Source organism: Dipteris shenzhenensis, unplaced genomic scaffold (genome assembly GCF_047967505.1).
Source record: "Dipteris shenzhenensis isolate YYH24624 ecotype China unplaced genomic scaffold, Dip_SZ_1.0 scaf0114, whole genome shotgun sequence".
In the NCBI taxonomy this organism is placed as follows: Eukaryota; Viridiplantae; Streptophyta; class Polypodiopsida; order Gleicheniales; family Dipteridaceae; genus Dipteris; species Dipteris shenzhenensis.
The window spans coordinates 1-21,389 of NW_028239420.1; the positions used below are offsets into that span (position 1 = coordinate 1).

Genomic DNA, 21,389 nt, shown 5'->3' on the forward strand with positions numbered 1-21,389 from the left:
TTGGATCTATCCTCTTGGAGCGGTGTAGCTCGGCAAGGCCCGTGAGCCGTCAAATCAATCCCTCAGTGCAGCTGGACGGGCATTCGGCAAAGAAAAAGCTCGCTTCCGTCCGAACTTGCTGGAACTTGCTGACGGAACTGCTCGCTCGCTACCGCGAGCTCCCGAACTTGCTAACGGAACTGCCGCTTCTAATACAGACATTCCTCACAAACCATTTGCTTTTTCACAACGTTACCACTTTGCCCTCCCGGCGCCCCCACTGAAGACGGAGGTTCTCCGCCGCCCTCAGCAAGTCCTGTGTGGCGCCGGATCCGGCGAACCTCAGTTACGTTGTTTCGAGTGAGAACAAACGGAAAAAAGAGGGAAAGATGTTCCCGAGGCGGAGAACAAAATCCGAGAGGTTGCGGTTCGAATCCGCATCTCGTCCTGGCTGACCCGGCTAGCCCTCCTCGCCAACAATCCATTCAATTTACCTGACCGATTGCCGCTTCGCTTGTCTCAGAAGTAGCTGGAACGCTTGCTAGGGAGGTAATCGCGATCCAACTGGAACTGGAAGTCACTTCCAATACGACAGCTTGAAGGCGTTGTCCCGGAGGTGGCGCTTATCGAAGGCTTCAGTGTAATTCTGTTAGGCGACAGAGCCATGCGAAGCAGCGGAAGTGGCGGAATGGCAGACGCGCTACCTTGAGGTGGTAGTGAGGCCACTCGTGGGGGTTCAAGTCCCCCCTTTCGCAATCGCTCCCTTCATCCCGCCCTGTAATATTTGGCAAAAAGCCCTTCCCCATTTTTTTTCCAGAAGAAACAATTTTTTTTTCAGAGGCTCGGTTTGCTTTCGGTTTGCTGAGGGCGTGCGCGCAACGATGGGAGCGAAACGGGTGAAGTGCCGACTTATCGTAGTATCGTCGGCATTCATTATTAATCTGGTTTCTATTTGGCCAGGAATAGGCGTGATAGCGGAATGGGGGAAAAACACTACAGAAGCCATTTATCCAATAGTAACGTACGGTGCCTCCACTGGTTAACATCCAATCCAACCTGAGGGTAAGCGATCGGCCAGAGGCAACCGAAACATTCTTTAGTAAATTAGTCAAGAACTTGAACTCCGTACTGCAGAAGTGTTGAGGAAAAGTAAGGCCAATAGTGACGCAAAGACTAGTCCTGTAGCGGCCACTCCTCCTAATTTGTTGGGGATACTTCGCGAAATGGCATGGATTGGTGAGGGATACCGTTCTGGTACAATATGAGCCGGGGTGGACATCGGATTCGCAGGCATATAATTGTCGGGGTGCCCCGAGACATTAGGTGCGTAGAAAAGCCGGATGGAGAAGAAGATGGCAAATGCTACCCGACCTACTGGATCTTTGACGTGAAAATAGGGATGAGAAACAATTTTATCCACAGAAGAATTTATACCCAATGGATTATTGGACCCGTATTAATATGATGCAGCCGAATAAATAGGACTGGCGCCTGCAATTACGGAAAGGAGTGAGTAATAAGGGCTGGAAAAACGATTTGAGGTGGCATTGTCTACGGGGAAACCACCCCGAGGCCGAGTGACTATAGTGTCTCCTACTACAGGTATGGCACTGGCTGAGCTGGTAATTGCTGTAGCTCCCCGAAAGCTCATTTAACCCCGAGGGGATGCATAGCCTGTAAAGGCAGTGACGATCATTAATGGGAAGATGACCACTCCAAGACACCAAATGAATTCCCTAGAACTGGTATAACTTCCATAATACGAACCGCAGGAAATATAAATATGAACTGCAGTGAAGAACATACTGGCCCCATTGGCATACATGTAACAAAGCAACCGGCCTCCTTTCACATCTCTCATGATGTGCTCCACGCTGTTGAGAGCCGGATCGACATGGGGTGTATGATGCATAGCTGAGAAGACGCCGGTAATGATCTAAATGACTGAACGAGGACCAGCTAACGAACCAAACCCCCGCCGATAACTTATATTGCTCAGAGTTAGATAATCTATCGAATGCTAGTTAAGTGTAGGAAATAAAGGCTATTTAAGAATCGAAAGTCATCTGGCCGTAGTAGTAGTAGTAGTATTTGGCGTATTTCGCAATCTGGGTTTTTCCTTCTGCGTACGGCCCTAACAAGCTGCCAAGCGTTTATCATGCATCTGCCTCGTTGGAGCTTGACTTTCCAACGTCGGTTACTCCCAATCCGGAGCGCCCTTTTTCCATTCATGAGAAAATCCAATGGTCAAAATCCATGCAAACACCATCATAGACCAAAATCCGAACCAACCAATCTTGTTCGGAGATACTGCCCGGAGAAATAAAGGGGTCACTTCCGAATCGAGGATAATAAATGGAGGGGAGACCGAATAAAATCATATATCGAAACGACTTCTGGCATCATCAAGTGGGTCGGAACCGCATTCGTGAGCTGACAATTTATCCGGATAAGCCGAACCTTTTGAAGTAAATGCGAAAGAAACACCGATTAGGATCAAGGAAAGTAGCAAACTGATGACTAAATAGAGATAAATAGGGGCAAATTCATAAATAGGAGGAAAATAAAAAAGAAACACATTTGGCTCGAAATAATCCCATATTCGCACGTCCAACCCCAGGTTTACCTTTTCGGTGATCTCGGTTACGGTGAGTTCCCACTTGATCCCAACTCGTGTCAATAGGGGCAGGATAGGCTGAAGGCCTCGGCGTGAATTTGGAAGCGGGGTTTGCCACAGGGGGGCGAGAGCCCAGTCTATAGCTTCCATCAACTCATCGAACGGCGGTCCGAATTGCACCAAAGGCCTCGCTACCGATTGCATATCCGGCAGGGTGGCGTCACGGATAACAAAAAGGGTTTCCGAGAGCTCACTGAGATCGCCTGGCCCCGGGCGGCCGGGGAAGTTTCTTAGCGTGCCCATGTGTTCGGCGAAGTCGTCCTGTAGAATCCTCAATTTTCCCTTGATACTCGTCGCCATTTGCTCTGTAATCATTCTTCCGTTTCCAGGCATGTCTTGTGGTGTTGGTTATTAAAGCTGGGGATATTCATGGCAGTTTAAGGCTATCCCGGAATCGAACCCGTGGAATGGTGCCGAGGGAAAGTCGATGGTGTGCCAACATGATTCAACCGTTCAACTTGCCGGGGAGTGCGAGCCAACGCTCCCCCAACAGATACGATAGTGCGAGCCCAACTTCTTGGTGGGTGCGGCGAGCCTTTGCCGCATCCACTAGAATACGCAATTCCGAAATTCCTTCCCGGAATCGATGCCTTTCCGCGGTGGGTACGCCAAAGAAAGCAAGATTGAATTTCCATTCCTTGGACAATTCTCAGTGGATTTGCACTCCATGGTCCAATTGCGGATTCTATATACGAAATTTCCATTCTCAGTGGATTTGCACGTGGCTCCCTAAAGGAAAGTGCCCACTTCTGCCCGGCCAAAGTAATCTGCCGTCCTGGGAAAGTGCATTTCTTGTTAGCCCGAATCTGCCTAACTTTCCCCGCGCATAGCGCTTTCTCCTCGCGCATAGCGCCCGGCCATTTACCCAACGAATTGACTTTACCGACGTTAGTACAGTTAATGGAGGGACGCTGGCGCCTTCCTTTAGGATTCCCTCCAGCCACAGGTTCCCCTACGACTACCATGTTACGACTTCACCCCAGTCACTGACCCAACCGTGGTATGCGCCAAGAAGACCACCAATACCAAAGTGGGCCACACTCAACTAGGCGTGGAACACTTTAGTAATGGGTGATCCCTGGTCGATGCTTCGGGCGAAACCAATTCCCAGGGTGTGACGGGCGGTGTGTACGGGGCCCGGGTACATATTCACCGCGGCATGCTGATCCGCGATTACTAGCGATTCCAACTTTATGTTCTCGAGTTGCAGAGAACAATCCGAACTGAGGCAATCTTTCTGGATTCGCTCCGCCTTACGGCCTTGCTTCCTATTGTAATTGCCATTGTAGCACGTGTGTAGCCCAGCCCATAAGGGCCATGCGGACTTGACGTCATCCCCACCTTCCTCCATAGTAGAACTACGGGCAGTCTTTTGTGAGTGCAACATCGGCACAGAGGGAGTGTCATCAATCCCGGCCTAAGACTGAACACAGATTCATGGGCCCAGGTACCGGCTCACTTACCATCCATTACCGGGTGGCTCGCTCGTCGGAACCGTTCGCCGGAAGCCCATGTTCTATGTTCCTGCTTTAGGGGGTGAATGATGACATTGATCCTTTGAGAGCAGCATGTCTTAGCAACACAAAACGAGGGTTTCGCTCGTTATAGGAGTTAACCAAAAACGTCTCACGACACGAGCTGACGACAGCCATGCAGCACCTGTATGAATTTTCGTTTCATCCCGTTAAGGACAAGCACACTTGTTCATATGTCAAGTGTTCATACGTCAAGTGTTCATATGTCAAGGGCTGGTAAGGTTTTGCGCGTTGTATCGAATTAAACCACATGCTCCACCGCTTGTGCAGGCCCCCGTCAATTCCTTTGAGTTTCAGTCTTGCGACCGTACTCCCCAGGCGGAGTGTTTAACGCGTTAGCTGAGCCCCCGATCCGCAGACCAAGGACGAACACTCATCGTTTACGGCATGGACTACCAGGGTATCTAATCCTGTTTGCTCCCCAAGCTTTCGCACCCCAGCGTCAGTAGAGACCCAGAAAGCTGCCTTCGCTATTTCGGCGTTCCTTCGTATATCTCCGGATTTTATCCCTACACACGAAATTCCACTCCCCTCTATCTCACTCGAGTGAATTGGTTTTGAAAGCATTCCGCCAGTTGAGCTGGCGCCTTTGACTCTCAACCTGATTCACTGCCTACGTGCCCTTTACGCCCAGTCATTCCGAATAACACTTGCCCCCCCCGTCTTACCGCGGCTGCTGGCACGGAGTTAGCCGGGGCTTCTTCCTCGAGTCTTGTCACAATCGCGCACCCGACGAAAGAGCTTTACAAGCGGCATTGCCCTTCCTCGCTAACGCGACGTTTTTCACTCACTCACGCGATATTGCTGGATCAGGCTTTCGCCCATTGTCCAATATTCCCCACTGCTGCCTCCCCACGGAGTCTGGGCCGTGTCTCAGTCCCAGTGTGGCTGATCGTCCGAAAAGATCAGCTAAGCATCTGCGGCTTGGTCAGCCTTTACCCAACCAACTACCTAATACTACGCAGGCTCATCAAACAGCGCTTTAACGCTTTATCGAAGCTTTTTCGCTTTCGTTTATTCGGGATTTGGCCCAAACTGTTTGGCAGATTCCCACGCGTTACGCACCCGTTCGCCACTTTGTTTTCAACTGTTCCATGAAGGGACGAAAACAACGTTCGACTTGCATGTGTTAAGCATATCGCTAGCGTTCATTCTGAGCCAGGATCAAACTCGGTTTTTTGGTTAAAAACGCGGAAACGAGATATTTTCTGAGTTTCCGGATAGTTTTTGCAGATTCAAGGAAATACTTGAAGACGGAGGGGATACTGGACGGTTCCTCCTCCACGCGGGAAGGGAAGGGAAGGGAAGGGAAGGGAAGGGAAGGGAAGGGAAGGGAAGGGAAGGGCGTGAAGACCTTTCTTCGAGTATTTATTCTTTCATTGATCCAGTTCAACTCTCTCTGAGCCGAACCCTATTCAATGATGATGTGATTTGGGGTTCGGAGGTTCGATAGAAACTGCTCCATGATACAAAGCCATACTTGCTTTGCATCGCCCAAACCACACTCCATGTTATGAACTTCTGTATATGCCCGACGACTCGTCTCAAGGTTTCATTTTGAAGTTCTTGTTCGAATTCCATAAGCCTGAGGCATTGCTTATAGTGAGCTTTCAGGCGCTTAGCAGGCTTCCCTTCACGTTATCCCGGTGGACCGTATTCAGTGAACAAAAGAAAGTATTTCTATGAAATTTTTCGGTTTCTTTTGCCTTTGGCTCCCAACTCCGGATGCAAGACTCGAACTTGCGGCCCATGGATTAACAGTCCACTGCTCTACCGACTGAGCTAATCCAGAACCAATATGGATGTATCCCTTCATGGAGGAGGAGACACGGGGCAGGGCCTCCCGAAGAGGATGCGATCAGTAGTCCATCGGGGAACCGCTCCGCTGATGAACCCTCGTCCTCCTCGAGGGTAGATCTAGGCGATCACTTACGGGCCGTTGTGTTGCCGGCGGGATGCGGGGATTTGAGCGGGATTTTCGGGGAGGCACCACCACTTTCAGCGTATGCTCGAAAACCCACGGTTGGAATTGGAAGTCGTCACAACAAGCCTTGCAGTCATAATGAACGGAAGTCGGATTCGAACTAACTAGAAAGGGTGGTGAGTCGGGCAGCCTGAGGCCTTCCCGCTGTGATTTCGGCAGACCTTTATCTTCCTTCCGGTCGAAATCTCCTGGAATCTCTTCGAGGAACCGAGAACGCAGAACCAGAAAACCCTAATGATTCATGCCAAGCGAGACGATTAATCTTACTTTACGTTGATCTTCGAGAGAATGAAAGAATTCTACCCGTAATGGAAGCGAAAGCAACAATCATTTCTTATTATTATACGATAACGTCGGTGACTGATACGGAATATTCGACGATGAATTTTGGATCGAATCGGAGCTTGCTTGCTTTTCGGGTGGAAAAATGGCATGCATGCATTCTATAAGGTGGGAAAATGGCAGGATTTGGAATTCGGAAAAGAAATGGCTCGGGAAATGGCGGGAAAATCGCTTGCTTTTCGGGTGGCTCTTCCGGATCAATCACGAGTCGAAACATGGTTAGGGCACTGATGTGTCTCGAGCTGATTCCGAATGCCGTCAATAGAAATCTCGTAGCATTCCCCAATTTTCTTGACGATCAACAAATGAAGGGAGAAATCTTTTCCATATTCGTAATAGCCGTCGCAGCTGCCGAAGCTGCTATTGGGTTATCCATTGCTTCGGTTATCCAGCGGAATAGAAGATCGACTCGTATCGATCAATTCGATTGGTTAAAATGGTAATTGATTCAGGTGCCATTTCCGTGGGTGATTCAGTATTGAATGAAATAATACACATGTATTGCATCCAACTGGTAGTACTATTTTTTCCCCCCAATAATTCGATTTCCGTTCCAAAAAATTATGTCATACCTACCTGAATCCCTACCTACCCCGGGGAACCATTGGAATCGTTTCGTACCGTTCTTCCCCGTATTGCAGAATTCATTCATTTTATTAGGGGAATGGGGGGGTTCCACCTTACCATCCCACGGAATGTCTGTGTGGTTACACCTCTCCTTCACGCGTGAACCGGATCAAATGCTCGCTTCCAGCCTTGGCAGCTCGGTTCCGGACGAATGATTCGGACGATGGGCGGGCAGAACAGAGTTTTTTTCTAGGGGCCTAGAACTTATGAACTTATCCAGGTTTCCCAGCCCAGAAGGGACCCCGGATTTTGGCTCTGTGCCTCGTAGCCTCGATTAGCCACGCATCAGCGGATTCAGTGGAAGGAGCTTGCCCATCGTTGAGCACTCTCGTTCTTGTGGAGTGGCTTTCAGTGGGATGAGCAGATGGTTTTGGCTGATCTAGCGGGTTCGCGTCATAACCAATCGGGGAACCCAATCATTTGAAGGCAAGAAGGCCAGCGTACGAGCAGGGAAAGTAGCACTCGTTGGAGGCGTTTGACCTGTAGACCCCGCGTTCTTGTTGTCGGGTTCCCGCGCGCGAAAACGCTAGCCTTCATGAGAGGAGAGAGGGGAAATTGGGTCAATAAAAATGTTATGGCACTTTTAGCAACGGCAAGGGCTAGCAGGAAAACTTGAGGGCAACAACACTTTTTTTTGGGTTGGGAAAGTGGCTCTTCCCCGACAGACTTCGAATCTGTTCCATGGGAATGAACAACAGCTTTCCGCTTCTTTTTCTTCCCCTCGATCCCAATCCTCTTTCGATTATTGCTGGCAGCATTCCGGGGAAGCGATCACGAATAAGATGATGAAGCTAGGCTTTGCAGGCAGGAAGAAACAGGAAGCGGTTCCCCTGCCGATGGAGGATTCATGTTGCCGGAATTGAGTATTAGAAGGATCAGCTAGGCAAAGCGGTTCCCCTGGGTTCCCGATGGAGGAGTAATTAAGCCTCCATCTCGAGTGGCGCCGTTGAAGAACCTAACCTTCTTGAACCCATTTTTCTAAACCTTTGCCAGAAGCGGAACCTAAAGCTTCTCCCGGAACCTAAAGCTTTTCCCGGAACCTAAAGCTTTTCCCGGAACCTAAAGCTTTTCCATCTGCTTTTCCCTTCATGGAAGCGCTCTGCTTTTCCCTTGCTTCTCCCCTGCACTCACCTAAAGCAGGAAACTTCTACCGAACAGGAAACTGAAGCAAAGCATATAGGTGTAACCTATCTCCTGATGAGGAAAGAAACCGGCCAGCAGGAACCTTCTCCCTCGGCACAAGTCCAGAAATGCGGTTAGCCCTTTTCTTTTGCCAGCCTTTAAACTGCCATAAATATCAAGAACGGACGGGGAAGAGCAACGGAATATAAGTACGATTTACGCGCGAATTGATTTTATTTGCTATTTCAATCTCTAGTGTTTCGAGTTCGGAATGAATATCAGTATATAACGAGGAGGTATTAGTAGCTGTTCGTCTAGTGGGTTTTGTTTCCCCCAGTTAAAAGACTTTAAGTGACATTTTCGGAGCGACTTTTAGGGCAAGAGGCGAAGCTATTTAAACAGATTCATAGCATTTTCCCAGTTCTTAGGAAGCTCTGTGGTCTGAGTTCGAGGAATAGCATGAATTACTACTATTCAGTTTGCGTTCAAGTACGCAAATGGTTGCGGAATCATTTCTAAATGGGATGGTAGAGCGTCGTGCACCGTTGCACGAATAAACAGTATAAGCTCCGTCGTGCCAGGAAATGGAACTTTAGTCGAAAGCACTGTTAGCTATTTGAGAGCATCCCCGCCTCCGAGAATGAGACGAGACAGTGAGTCGCTTCCGCTTTCCAGTTGGTGACGAATTCGGCGGCTTTTCCAGTGGGACAAAACATCAGCCCACACTGATCCAACCAAGCATGGTTTTCTTGGAAGGGGAGGAAAGAGGATTATAGGAGTTGGCTGACACTTCAGAAGGGAAGGGGGGGTTAACAAAAGAAAGCCATGGGGGAAATTGCGGCGAAAGGAGCTCAGGTCCACGAAACCTATGCGGATGCATACGATGACGCTGCCCATGAAACTGAAGTAGCAGAATCTGCCCGCGGATCAGGAGGAGCTCTCCGCGGCTGCTGAGATGGATGATAATCCTTCGGCCCTGTTTTTCCTTTCACGGTTACCTCGCCGCTGGGTGTTTTTAAGGACTTAGCCATTCTACTTGTGGTAGGACTTTCGGTGGTGAAATCCCTGTCTGAATTATCGAATAAAAGTCGAGTCGATTCTTCTCGGTTTTCGTGCATCGGGCTTAGGAATATGTCTATTTGCCAATAAAGTGGCTGGTTATACTTTAGTCACATTTTCCAGTGTTGCTCGGACTATGTTACCCATGATGGGTATTCCGTTACTAGCACATCCCGCTCCTCCTCCGATAGTATTCGCATCAACCGGCCCAGAACCAGGTGTAGCTATTTGAGAAGTTCATGTTCTTAATCTTCCGATTTGTAAAAACTCAAATGATCTATAAACTCCCATTTCAGGTTTGGTGAGAAAATCACCAAACCGCAAAAAAACACAACTTTAGGTTGAGGAACGGGGTTTCGGTATAGATGGAATAATCGTTTCGTTTCTCACGAAGGACATATTCGTGCTCAGCGAGAAAGCTTCCCCCGATCCCTCTGAATCCATTCAAATTTTCGATATCGAATCTCCCTTTTTTTTTGCGGTGCAATTTTTTGCCACACCTCCAATGACAGGTTGTACTTGTCGAAACAGCCTAACCAACTCTCCCAATCATTCGCATTCAAATCCCAAAGTTGTTCGGAAAGTCCCTGCGTCGTAGCGAAATTCTTAATATGTTCATCGATACTATACCCACGTACAATCCCGTCAGTTCTGTTATCGAGACATCCCACGGAGTCGCCCTTTTCCCTGTCATTCCTCCCTAATTAGTAAATTTCGAAGGTTCCCTCCCTTCTTTCGGATAATAACCACGCTTCGGAGCATCGTTGCACGGATAATTCCCATCTTCCGGAGCATCATCCCGATTCCCATTCTCCTTCCATCCCTCCCGGACGGAATTTGGCGGGGTGGACCATCGGAGGGAGAATAACTCGTGTCATTACTAAATTTTAGAAAATTCGAGAAGCAGTCAAGACTGGGTTTTTCCCAGAGACGTTGCTTGTAGGAAATCTGATTCAAGTTTCACCGGGAAAAACGGGATTTGAACCCGCGACTTCTGGCGTGACAGACCAGCACTCTAACCAACTAAGCTATTTTCCCAAACGTCATGAATCATCGTAGATTCTTCATCGGGATCTTTCCACTCGGCACGGCTATGCCAGTAGAGATCCGAAGGTTGAAACTATATCTTCCGCCTGAACGAGGCTTTCGAGGAAAATGAAGTGAGTGGCCGCCGTGGCGGGCCCGCGCAGCGCCGGGCGGGGGCTAGGGCTCCCTGCTTCGCACCTGAAGGCGGTGGCAGTAGGAAGGTTGGTCAACCCGTGGTCTTGTCGCATTTCGAGGGCCTCGTAGTAGTAATGGCACAATCTGCAAGTTCGGATCGGTTTTTAGGCGAAGCCAGCCGCCCCCCGGCCTTTACTCGCTATGCAGCAAGCGGAGCCACGCCCTGCCGCTCGCCCAACGCTTTTCAATTGAATTGAAAGGTCCACAGATTTCATGACCATCTAGTAGTTTGAATTGTACCATAAACCAAGAAAACGCCATGCGACAGCGCACCTTCTTTTTCTTCGGTTTCCAAGAAAGAAAGAATTGCTCGTTTTTCACGTTCTCTGCGAACCTTGCCTCCATCTGTCAAGCTTTTAGTGGTTCCACACCTGCGATGCAGTCCGAAGGAGAAATCGCAGGTGTGGATGAATTACACAAAGCGTCTGCTGCGCTCGTGTAGCCAATGGAGCTGCAGTGAAGCTTTGTGAGAAGAAAGTGGCGGGCAGCCATCCACGACACGAAGTGGATGGCTGCCTGCCACTTTCCTCCGTCTCATTCAACTGTGATAACGTTTTTTGCAAGTATTATTCAGCTTTTTCTTCTTCGTCATGCGGATAAAGCGGGCTCGCTCCTTCTGCCCCTTCCGGGATTCCCGTGGTTGTACCACCATCAATCAAATTAGTGGATTTGAAAACCATACGCCGGATTCAATTCATAATTACAGTGTTTGGTTTGGAAAACCAACCTTGGGTAATAACGGACTCGAACCGCTGACTCTCTCGGTGTAAACGAGGCACTCTACCAACTGAGCTAATTACCCTCTGCAGGGGGCTCACAGCCCTCCCTTTCCTTCTACGGTGCCTACCGGCCCGTATCGAGTCCCCCCTCGGGCAAGGTCCTCTCGTCCCCCCGGCCCTCTTGCTTGGAATTGCCAGATCATCAACTATCAAAGAGCACACCATGAGTGGTGCGTTTCTCGATGGTGTTCTTCCATTGATCGCTCGACGCTTTATCTTACTACATATCCCTACCGGTAATTCATCGCTTTGTGCCCTGAGTCGCTGCGCCATTGAAGTGCATCCATCCCTCGGCCTTTTAGTTAGAGCGAAGTGGTGGATAAGTGGCCTGGCTTCCGGTTGAAGAAGAGGGCCGCGAGATTCCCTTCCCCGATTCCCGAGAGAAATGGCGTGCGGGGCGCGAAACGCGCTCCGGAAAGAGATAACCCTCGAAGCGAAGCGCGCAAAAGCGCTTCTCCGGAGATAAAGCGCTGAGTTGCTGGGGTTCCCGTTAGGGAACCAACAAGTACCCCCATTTCCAAAACAAGAAATGGCGGAAATGGAGAAACGGCCAAATCTTAGGCAAAGGAAGGAAAATCTTTCGGAATTGACCGTCCTTCCCTCCCGTCCGGCACAAGAGATGGAGGAGCTAAAAGCGGAAAAGATATCCCAAGGGCGAACCGCCTCCGATTTGTTGTTATGGCCCGGATGGCCGGCCGGAGGTAGCCTAGAGAGGTGCCCTTAGCCACCCAAATGATACGCACTTTTGCTACGCCAGTATCTCGAACTTGTACGACTGGGGGAAATAAGAATAGGCGGCTGAGGCCCATTTGTCCTTGGTTACCTCTACTAGGGCCCTGTCGAACCGGGCAATAGCTGGTCCTTGTATATCTTTCTGGACCTTCCCAGCGCTATGTGCCCCATATCCAGTATGATACTTGTCTGTGGTAAAGAAACGCAACCTCTTCGTACCGAGCTAGGTAATCAGGAGAAAAGGGATTCGAACCCTTAACCTTTGGTTTTGGAGACCATTGTTCTACCATTGGAACTATTCTCCTGAAGCGGAAGAAAAAGGTCAAATCAGTCGTGGCTCCATTATAATACGCAAATTTATAGATCAATACAGATCGCTCTGTTTTCATGATTGACTAGCACAGATAACAATAATCCGATTTCGCAATAATCCTAGTCCAACAGGGGGAAGAGCACATTCTATACGTTTTTCTCTGGCTCTCTCGGCTTTAATCCCGAGATATTTCATCTTGTGCCGGTAGGGAGCAGAGATGCTGGAGTATCAGAGATCGACCCAGCCAAGTCGGATAGCCCTTTAGCTTCTGCTGGGGCGAATTATTCATCCAATTTGGTCATTTCTTTCAGCCATTCGGGTCAATAAATAAGCAATTTCTTCATGAAATTAGAATTTTATTGGCAAACAAATGGTTTGAATTCATTCGCTCAGCGTCGATTGCCTCTGCTTCGTGTCCCCCCATTTGGATTCGACAAAGCCAAACAACCCATTTCATTCAAAAAGGCATTCTTTCTTATCATGTTTTATTCGGAGAGCCAACAAACAATTTTTCTTATTTCGCCTCGAAGTGATCGACCATTCCCATTATTTTGGCAAACAAACCCTACGATCTCAGTCGCTTTCAGCTCCCTCGATCATTAGGCGGGGGGTAGGTCGAGCAAAGATCTCCCAGCAGCATCCAATCTCAATGCCTTCATTCGATGTTGCTTTCAGCTCCATCTCGTATTGGACCTTCGGTCTTCGACCTCAGACCAGCTTCTAACTCCCTTGCTGCCCTTCGGCCAGCTCATCAAAGAAAGAAGCTATCGTGCCAAGTGCCTTCGATGTCGCGCGTAATCTATCAGGGGTCGGTCGATCTTCGATCTTCCAGGATCTCTCTCGTCAAGCGGGTTCGAGGTGCTCGGCTCATTAGCCATTGTTTATGAAACAGATAGAGAACCCGAAAACCCAACTATTCCCTATTCTCTTCGGCCTTAGAAGCACCTTCTAGCCAATCTAGCAAATCAAGAATCTAATCCGCTCGATGCGAAGTGGGAGTTGATCATTAATATTATGATGCTCCCGAGTAAGCTTCAACTGCCGCTGGTCCGGAGTTAGAACTAGCCGTTTCTCGAAAGAGATTTGACAAGTTAAAAAAGCCCGCAAGGTCTCTCCCGACAACTGTCCCGTCTTTTTAGGCGTTTACCAGCCGAATTGGATGGTCCCATTCGGAACTACCTCTGATCGACGCAGCCAGGCGAACCACCCTTACGGGCGTTCGGACCCTTTCCCTTCGCCATCCACACCAGCCATAGAGCCTGCCCAACGATCGTTGCTCTACCTCTGGCCGTAGCCCCCGGAGACCGGTTGACTCTAGGAACCTATCACCGTGAGCATGATAGCAAGACTCCGTTTATTTGTCATGTTTTCTTCTTCGTAGTTGATCAAGAGGGTGGAAATCTGAATAACCTTGTCAGTAGTTTTTCGTTCCCTACCCCTCTCTAGCCTTCAGGAGGAGTTAGTGGTTGCCGTGGATTAGACCACTACCCTTCTAGAATACACAATTCCCAGACGCTTCTCGTGTATTCTCTTCAGGGATTATCCCTGCCTTCGGTTCGTCAATTCTGAACTGCACTCCCTGCAGCCTTATTTTCTTGCCCATCTCAAGGGACACGTGGATTTCGATATTGACGTGCGGAACACATAAACATGCCAACCCTTCTTCTCCGAACTGAACCGGATGCCAACCGCCGATTCTCATCCTCCCCCCCTACCCCCATCCGAGCCTTTCCTGCTCTTTCTGGGTGACCCAAGGCTTGATGCCAGATGATGCCTCATCTAGCACCCGTGGACCCCGTATCGGTGCGGAAACCTCATCCCAGATGCGGAACATAGTTCCATACCTTTGACTGACTGTTTTTCACAGCCCTCGGATAATCCGGTGATGTGGGAACGACATTAATCGCTTTCCACCACACCGACACGTCGTAGTGTCCCCTTTCCATTATCTCTACCAGTCTCGGTGAGAGATAGTCAGTCCATTGTCTTACCCAGGACGAAAGGACGTACTTCTCCCGTCCCGGACCCATTCGTTGAGATGAGTATCGGTATGTTCCGGAAGTCAACCTTCCACTCTTCCCAACGCCTAATGGCCGCCAAGAAGCGCTTGATGTGATGCGTCACGTGGTCTTGTCTGACCAATAGACAGCCACCACTGCAACGGGATCGGAAAAGGTCCCGACGGTGAATGCATCATTATTTTGTGCCGAAGCCAACGCCCGTGTCTGGGGGGCTTAACAAGCACCTTATACCCGGCTCCGAATAGTCGATAAGTTTCGGCTATCCGTACCTCACGGTACTCCCGGAGCCTCTCCACCAGTGGGGATAAAGTTATCGCCGATGATCTACGGACGGCGGTTATCCACTTAGGAGAGATAGGCGACACATCAATGTTCCGCCAAATAAATCGTTTGGCAGATTCGTAAGAACCATTATTAGATATTTGGCTCCTACTCGAATTGATAGTGACATCTATACGGGGCATAATCAACGATATATATTCGCCACCCGGCGGCCACCTATTACTGGGTCGTCTCCCAGTACACCAGAATTTCTGAAGATCCTATTATAACCGGATCTCCTGGCTGCGATTCGGACCACCATATGGTGGCACAAAGAAAAGCAAGGCCAAGACGAGTAAGCCCCAAGAGGCTGACCAATCTCGAAACTCCATCCTTTCGGATAGGTTTTGGTTACCACTTCGCCGCCAGAACCGCGAGCGTCTATCCCCCGGTGGGCAGAAGTCGCGAACGGGACCTCAAACGAGGTACCCCGGATCCAAGCTTCCCAACCTTGGGCTAAGTGTTCTCCAAAGAACGATTCCAGCCTCGCGCTTTGCAGGCGAAACGGAAATCTATCTGTTGCTGCTGAGAGGTTCCCTTCGGCCAGGTGAGGGGTTAGACCAAACACCCGACATAGAGATCCCCGACCGTCCGCCGATACCAGATTTGAACAGATTCCTACCTTTTCGGGGTTGGGGGAGGGACCCTCGGTTCGGGTTGGTCCGGGCTAAGCGCCATCGGTTCCCCGGAAGAACCCCATGGAATTAGAGATGGGAAAAATGAGGCTCTGGCAGCAGCCTTTGGCAGCAAGATTTTGTATTTGCCTATTCTCGCGTATCCTTTTGATAGTCTTCCGAAAATCCATAGCATTCTGTTGGAACACATCCTGTCTTTTGACCTTAGTAGTTTTATGCATGGTTGATACTATAGCCCCGATCATGGCTACTAATGAAATCAGACTAGACACCGGGAACGAAACCGGATAGTTGGTATAAAGTAAATTGCCTGATGTTTCCGAATTAGTCCGACTTTGTATCCTCTCAGCATAAACCGTGTATCTCAGATAGGTTGTATTCAGATTGGTTGGTAGTATTGGAATGTAATCATTATCTGGAGTGACAAAAATTTCCAACCGGGGAATCGGCCCAATAATACCACCTACTGGTAAATAGCGCAATACATTCTCGTGAATTTCCGCTATTTTGATATCTGACATCATCGCTGCAGATAAAGATGACACGGCAATAGCGCCTATGTAAACCACTAAGAAGATCATAGCGGAGAAGTCAGAACCTAACAAAGGGAGTGAACCTGAAGTATTGCGGGAAACGGGGATGAAAAAGGAAACGGAGTGGACGGAGTTTTTAGCACGTATGACCATAACAGCAGAGACTAAAGCCGTGCTCGGAGAAACATCGAGGAGTAGCGTGGTTTTGTTGTTTATTCTTCTCATTCTATATTAATGGCAGTTCGTTCCCGTGCAAAGAGAATTCGACCCATTCAATTCGGCAGTAACCACGAGGAGGAAGGAGCGGAAAGCTCCAACTGAATTGGAGGGGAAGAAAAAGAAGCGGAAAGCTGTTGTTCATTCCCGCTTGCCGATTCCGGTGTCAAGGTGACTGGATTCGGACCTATGGCCCTTCCTCACCTCCCTCGAGCTTCGGGGTTACCTACTATTGGATTCGAACCAATGACTCCCGCCGTATGAAAGCGATACTCTAACCCCTGAGTTAAGTAGGTTAATTATTATTATTTATTCTCATTACTTCCCGACCCATTAAACTTATTATTATACCGGTCACGGAAACGGCACGCTGTATCGATGTTGTGGGTCCAGAGCTGCTCTTCAAACCACAGTTGTCTCCGGGGCACCTCTCACAGTAGATTCTTAAGCCAGCACACGGACGTTTACGAACTGAAGATCAAGGGAGCCGCCGACCCGGCAATAAGTTGGCAAGCGAGGGCTACCTAGATGGGGTTCCGAGTGAATTAATTGGTAGATCGATCGGCCCAAAAGCCGAATGATGTGGGTTGGTTCGAATCCCACTCCCTAACCACGTGGCCCTTAGTGGGGGTCACAGGACCGAAGCCCTATCCTCCACCACAAGGCTGTAAACGGAGGCTGACTGTAGGGCCGTAGCCACGACAAATATTGACAGCAGCAGCCTAAGTAAGCCTGTCGGAAGCTAGTGCTGAGCTGACCGAAGGCGGCGTTTAGCCGATGGAAGCGGAGTAAGGACCTTAGACGACCGAAGCTAGGCGGGGAGATTGTTCGGGCCTTATTTCAATTATGCGTCTAATCCGATATTTGAGTCGAAAAAATCTTTTCTTCAGTCGAATCCGACCCTGAAGCCGGGAAACCAGAGCAACGATGAAGGCCCACCACCCGATCGCTCACGCTTGACTGCTCTCCTCGTTCTTCATGGACTAACCGGACGATCCCATCTATATTGCTTAGAAGCATGACTTAAAGGGGCGGGCGGGCCAAAAGCCTGGAGACGAGGCACTTGCTCTTTAGCCCGATTGCAAAATGATCTATTTTCGGAGATTTGAATTTTCATTCAGGTGTGACTCTTGGTTGGAGAAGGCCTTTGTCTGAGCAGGTTTCTCTTTAAGCCGGACCGCCAACGTCAAGGCGAGATCACATTGGTCCGGTCCCCGTTGGCCCAGGGGAAGCGTGAGGTACTTCCACTCAGATAGCATGGGGAGGTCGAATGACTGCTGCCACGTCAATCCGCCGCTAGAACTCTAGCTTCTGCTACTAACTGAAACCCCCCACCGGTTTCATCGGGCCGGGCCTGTAGACGCCCACCTATCAGCGTTAATCGCTAGATAAGGTACGTACGTACGGCCCACTTCGTATTCATGGGGAAGGAACGAAGCAGATTCGGCTGGGTATGCCTCAGGTATTCAGTAACCGCGCCTGAATATTCATGGATTCTTATTATACGATAATCTTCGTTTGCTTTTTTACTGCTGACAACCGTGCAGAGGCAGGATTCGAACCCGCAGTTTTCGGGTCATGAGCCTTGCCGGGTTGGCCATTTATTCTATTCCGCGATTGATCTCTCTCGGCTAATTTCCGAATCGGAATTGAAGAAAAAAAGAAGCCGGAGAAATGCGGGAACTGGCAATTTTTGGCGCAGAACCTGGACTTCTTCATATTCCTTCACGGGAACCACTGCGAGCAATCGAGCTAAACCACAGAGCCACCCTGACCTACTTTTCATGGCTCTTTGGAAGGGTTCCCTGGGAACAAGCCAGGGAATGGGCTACCAAGAACCATAAAGAAGCGGCAACCAACAGATAGAGATAGAGAGAAAGATCCGTCAGCACGTGGACCGCCTAGCTAATAGGGATAAAAGCTTTAGGTGAGTGCGATTCCGGGAGAATACTTTGCAAAAGGACTTCCCAAGCAAGGGAAAAGCAAAAGGCAAGGGAGAAGCAAAAGCGTTAGCGCCTTAGTTCCGCTTTCCTCGCAGCCAACCGCATCTTTGATTTTCTTTGATTTTACTTGTTGTAAGCTAGCCTAAGCTTATGCTGGCGGGCAGGGTATTATTGAATGGGGGGAGCCAAGCAAACAGGCCAGGGCAAAGCCCCACAAGAAATCTAATACTAAATTAAGGGAAGGACCAGCCGACAAGGACCAGCCGACCAAGTTCTCGACAGAGCCGGAAAGTCCTCGCCGAATGCATTTGTTGCAGTCCAAATGCCTGTAGCTGATAGATGGGGATAAATTCACAGATTCTTCCGATCCTCGCGTACAGGTGCGCACGCGATAAGGTATTATTACCAGCCTTGGGCTTGGGAAAGGCAGAGACCGGCCGCCTTCGTTCCGACCAGCCTTGGGAAAGGATAATCGACAGAGGACATCTTGCTTGCTTGCTTGCTTGGGAAAGGCCTCTATAATAGAAGTTGCCATCCAAATGGATCGTGCAATAGGGGCAAAGTGCCCGACTGAGCAGGGGTTGTACAGGTGGCGCCCTTATTAGATAAAAGAAAGAAGGGTAAATATGGTATTTAAGAGCAGGGTTTTTTTCAAAAATGTGATTGACAGAGCATTTACAGAGGATTTAAAGCCCATTGGCAAGCGGTTACAGAAAACGATATGGCCATTCCCGAGGGTCGGACCATTTTCTTTTATAACGTTTTCATCGTACCCCTCTATTTCTTTTTATCCTCCTAAAGCTCCGTACTTTCACCTCTCAAGCCGAGAGAAGGGGAGGGAGAACTTTCACTTCCTTTGGCGGATGGCGAACTTTGGCGAGACCTTTCTCGCCAACCCGAAGTGTCAAGAATGTACGGGGAATCTGCCATCCCCAGCCAATGTTTCTGATTGAGAAGATTCTGAGCCGGCTCCTCCCACCGCTAATGCGTGGTTGCTTGAAGCTGAAAGGGTTAGAGCCGAAGTCCAAAGGAAGAGATTCGAGGTTGAGCAGTCTAAAAGAGAGAAAGAAGGAAATGCTTTTGAAGTGAAGATGCCCACTCAAGAATCAAGGAATGGTTTTAGAAGCAAAACTCGATGGTGGTGATGGAGACAGCAGCAGCAGGCTACGAGAAATACACAAGCGGCAAGAACAGTCCCCGAATTATAGAAATGGAAATGAGAAGTGGAAAGCCGAACCTGAGGACCGTAGGGCTTCGGTTGGGAGATGTGCCCGTAGGGCGGGTCCAGAAGCTACTGCTTTCCCGTACGGAGAAGGCGGTGAAGAGGCGGAATCTCCATCGAAATTACGGGAAGACCTCGTGATAGATTCCACATTCGTCAATGAAATCCGAAAATGCCCATGCATTCGTCGCCACGTTTAAAAACCTGATTTCCTTTCGGTTGGCTCATTCTCCGCCAACCAAGTGCAAAAAGGCTATGCGCATTTTTCTCGAGAGGTGCCCCTCGAAGCAGCCAGGGTGAGATGCGGGTTCGAACCGCAGACGTTGGGCTGAAAGCCAATCGATTTTCCAATTCGACTATCTCATCTTTTTCATTCACGGGAAAAAGGCGGGGGAACCCCACCTGCAAAAACCCCGCCAAATGAGCAAACCACGTCCTTAAAACGGAATGCTCATCTGGAAATAGTGAGTCACGCAACGGTTACCCGCGTCCCCAATGCGAGAGAAAAAGGGAATAGAAAGGGGGCCACACTTCGCCGGACCCCGGTCGGCTAATGGAGAGAAAAATGAGCAAACCACGTCCTTAAAACGGAATGCTCATCTGGAAATAGTGAGTCACGCAACGGTTACCCATCAAATCGTCCCCAATGCGGGGCTCGTAGGTAGGCCTGAAGGTTTCTTTGAAATCGCTTGGCTATTAACTTTCGCAAACCAATCAATACCTTTGTAAGATATACAAATGAGAACGGAATTGAATAACCTATCGACGATGTTGCATGAAACCATTCCGTTTCGATAGGGGTACGAAAAACGATTGAAAGCGATGGAGTGGGTAATATGGTTGGATGTTGCAAGCTGTTCCAATTATTGGATGTGATTCCGAGAGCCGAACGGAGATGAATACCACACATGGGAGTAGGGACGGGGCTTCCTATAGGAGTGGCAAACCAATTTATTTTGGATTAATCTGATTAGTACGGAAGGTTTAATGGGAGAAAGGTACGGATAACACCAATTATTCAGAAAACCCAGTAACCCACCAATTCCGGAGGTGTAATCTTTTGCAAACAATAACTGCTCGAACGATACAAGTCGGTGATACCATCTCCGAAATCATTCTGAGAGAAACGTTCAGAGAGAAAGGAAAGCAATGAACGAATCCGAATTGAACCCGGGGAATGACCCGAAAATCTTTAGTTTAGAAAACCCTATCATTAAGAGCGTGACTGCGATGGGCAACGAAAATGAATGGGAGGTAGTCATTAGTGTAGATAGGTTGAGTGAAATCCGTTGGGACTGAAGTTTCAGAAATAGTTCCAGGGCTGATTATGAAACCGTTCACATTTGGCAGGCCAAAAGTTCGATGTCGTTTGTGCCAGATATAACGAGACCCCTCCCCTAGAGGAACCAGAAATGGCCGAGCGAAGCTCTTGAAAAAGCTTCGAGAGCGGGGCATTCTATTTACGAAATTTCCCGAACTAATTTCTGCTTCAGTGTAATCTTGTTAGGCAGCAAAGCCAATAAGAGCAGCGAAAATGGCGGAATGGCAGACGCGCTGCCTTGAGGTGGTAGTGAGGCCACTCGTGGGGGTTCAAGTCCCCCCTTTCGCACGCCCGGGAAATGTGTTCCTCCCATTTCGAGACCCCTTCTAGCTGCTGATCTGATCCCAAGCCCTAACCACATTTCCCAATTTATCGATCAGTAATATGGTTTGACGGGTTCACGTATCAAAACAAACCCCAATCTTGGCTCAGAAAGTCGAAGCGGGAGTGGCCAAATGAAAAAAGCGTTTGATTTCATTTCAGTAAATCCGCTGAATTTCGAAAGAGAGATTCGAATCGTACCTCCCTCAATGCCAAAGTATACTCCGTATTCAATAGAGAAAAGCGAAGCACAACGATAATAATAGCGCTCGACCTCTCATGCAATTAAGAAATTCTACGGCAATAGTCCCGCGAATCCGAAAAGTTATCACCAGAATGGCCAGCCCAATTGCGGATTCCACAACTGCCACCGTTAACACTAGTAAAGCGAGTGATTAACCCATCGTATCATCCGAATAAACAGGAAATACCAGAAAGTTCGAATTAACAGCCAGTAGCATCAACTCAATTAGCATCAACATAGTA

At 49.0% G+C, this 21,389-nt stretch overlaps 2 non-coding genes and 1 pseudogene across 2 annotated transcripts; all 3 read right to left on the reverse strand.

Annotated features, from left to right (window-relative positions):
• Positions 1–3,585: 3,585 nt before the first annotated feature.
• LOC147879030 (18S ribosomal RNA) lies at positions 3,586–5,366 on the reverse strand (annotated as a pseudogene).
• A 4,923-nt stretch (positions 5,367–10,289) lies between these two features.
• Positions 10,290–10,363, reverse strand: TRNAD-GUC (transfer RNA aspartic acid (anticodon GUC)). Its single transcript has one exon. It is a non-coding gene; the product is annotated as a tRNA-Asp (tRNA).
• Positions 10,364–11,275: 912 nt separating this feature from the next.
• Positions 11,276–11,348, reverse strand: TRNAV-UAC (transfer RNA valine (anticodon UAC)). Its single transcript has one exon. It is a non-coding gene; the product is annotated as a tRNA-Val (tRNA).
• Positions 11,349–21,389: the final 10,041 nt, after the last annotated feature.